Genomic DNA, 2,936 nt, shown 5'->3' with positions numbered 1-2,936 from the left:
GTACTGATTGTTTTTATTGTTCCACAAAAAAAATGCTATAGCCATTAATCACTTTGATTAACTGCAGGCTTTTTGCTCATATATATCACTATGGCCCCATACATTTACATGGGGTGCACCAGGGAAACAACTCCCAACACAGAGATGATACTCATTGTCAAAATGCTTCCTCAAAGTCTCCCTTATGTCAATTTCCACCTTCTGGGCACCTCTCACTGCCCTAGTATCTAGCTGCTCAAACGCTGTAGCCAAGTGCTCTGCTTCAGAGCTGTATCCCTTACCTAAGGGTGAAATGTTTGCTTACATCTACACAGCAAGCCATTATTTTGAAATAATGTTGAGATAGGGGGCATCTTACTCTGACTCCTGTAGCCGTCATTTTAGAAGGAATAAGGAAGTTGAAGGAAGAGTGTTCTTCCTTCGACTTTCTGCTGTGTAGACAGTGCCAAAAGCTGAATTAAGCTATTTCGACTTCAGCTACGCAATTGATGTAGCTGAAGTTGCATAGTTTAATTCGACTTTTGCTCTGCTGTGTATTTGTGCCCTGGGAGCTGTGGAGTAGGAATGTGAACAACTAGTCGACTATGTCAACACATGATGTTTGTGAAACTTTCAGGTGATCCACACCACCGTGAAGTATCTGTTGCTATTGATGTACTCTGTTGCAAGGTGATCCAGTGTGAAAATTGGAATGTATGTGCCATCTATCACCCCACCGCAGTTTGGGAAGCCACCTCTACAAAACCATCCACTATTTCATGCATAGTTCCCACAGTCGCAGTCCTTCATAGGGGGATATGATTTATTGTCTGCACATTTGCATTAATACATTCCCAAGTGTGGGACTTATCATAGAATACTAGGACTGGAAGGGACATTGAGAGGTCATCGAGTGCAGTCCCCTGCCCTCATGGCAGGACCAAATACTGTCTAGACCATCCCTGATAGACATTTATCTAACCTACTCTTAAATATCTCCACAGATGGAGATTCCACAACCTGCCTGGGCAATTTATTCCAGTGTTTGACTACCCTGACAGTTAGGAACTTTTTCCTAATGTCCAAGCTAAACCTCCCTAGCTGCAATTTAAGCCCATTGCTTCTTGTTCTATCCTCAGAGGCCAAGATGAACAAGTTTTCTCCCTCCTCCTTATAACACCCTTTTTGAAACCTGAAAACTGCTATCATGTCCCCCCTCAATCTTCTCTTTTCTAAACTAAACAAATCCAATTCTGTCAGCCTTCCTTCATAGGTCATGTTCTCTAGACCTTTAATCATTCTTGTTGCTCTTCTCTGGACCCACTCCAATTTCTCCACATTCTTCTTGAAATGCGGTGCCCAGAACTGGATACAATACTCCAACTGAGGCCTAACTAGCGCAGAACGGAGCATAAGAATGACTTCTCGTGTCTTGCTCACAACACACCTGTTAATGCATCCCAGAATCATATTTGCTTTTTTTGCAATAGCATCACACTGCTGACTCATATTCAGCTTCTGGTCCACTATAACCCCTAGATCCCTTTCTGCCATACTCCTTCCTAGACAGTTGCTTCCCATTCTGTATGTGTGAAATTGATTGTTCCTTCCTAAGTCGAGCACTTTGCATTTGTCTTTATTAAACTTCATCCTGTTTACCTCAGACCATTTCTCCAATTTGTCCAGATTATTTTGAATTATGACCCTATCCTCCAGATTAGTCACAACCCCTTACAGTTTGGTATCATCTGCAAATTTAATAAGCGTACTTTCTATGCCAATATCTAAATCGTTGATGAAGATATTGAACAGAGCCAGTCCCAAAACAGAACCCTGCGGAACCCCACTTGTTATGCCTTTCCAGCAGGATTGTGAGCCATTAATAATTACTCTCTGAGTATGGTTATCCAGCCAGTTATGCACTCACCTGATAGTAGCCCTATCTAAGTTGTATTTGCCTAGTTTATTGATAAGAATATCATGCGAGACCGTATCAAACGCCTTGCTAAAGTGTAGGTATATCACATCCATCGCTTCTCCCTTATCCACAAGACTCATTATCCTATTAAAGAAAGCTATCAGATTAGTTTGACATGATTTGTTCTTTACAAATCCATGCTGGCTGTTCCCTATCACCTTGCCACCTTCCAAGTGTTTACAGATGATTTCCTTAATTACTTGCTCCATTATCTTCCCTGGCACAGAAGTTAAACTAACTAGTCTGTAGTTTCCTGGGTTGTTCTTATTTCCCTTTTTATAAATGGGCACTATATTTGCCCTTTTCCAGACTTCTGGAATCTCTCCTGTCGCCTATGATTTTCCAAATATGATAGCTAGTGGCTTAGATACCTCCTCTATCAGCTCCTTGAGTATTCTAGGATGCATTTCATCAGGCCCTGGTGACTTGCAGGCATCTAACTAGGTGATTTTTAACTTGTTCTTTCTTTATTTTATCTACTAAACCTCCCTCCTTCCCACTAGCATTCACTATGTTAGGCATTCCTTCAGACTTCTCGGTGAAGACCGAAACAAAGAAGTATTAAGCATCTCTGCCATTTCCAAGTTTCCTGTTACTGTTTCTCCCTCCTCACTGACCAGTGGGCGTACCCTGCCCTTGGTCTTCCTCTTGCTTCTAATGTATTTATAAAAAAAACTTCTTTTTTCCCGTAGCTAGTTTGAGCTCATTTTGTGCCTTTGCCTTTCTAATCTTGCCTCTGCATTCCTGTGCTGTTTGCCTATATTCATCCTTTGTAATTTGTCCTACTTTCCATTTTTTATAGGACTCCTTTTTTATTGTTAGATCATGCAAGATCTCGTGGTTAAGCCAAGGGGGTCTTTTGCCGTATTTTCTATCTTTCTGACACAGCGGAATAGCTTGCTTTTGGGCCCTTAATATACCTTTGAAAAACTGCCAACTCTCCTCAGCTGTTTTTCCCCTCAGTCTTGATTCCCATGGG

This window comes from Pelodiscus sinensis, chromosome 6, assembly GCF_052426305.1.
Source record: "Pelodiscus sinensis isolate ZL-2025 chromosome 6, ASM5242630v1, whole genome shotgun sequence".
NCBI classification, from domain to species: Eukaryota; Metazoa; Chordata; order Testudines; family Trionychidae; genus Pelodiscus; species Pelodiscus sinensis.
This window is presented reverse-complemented; position numbering follows the sequence as displayed.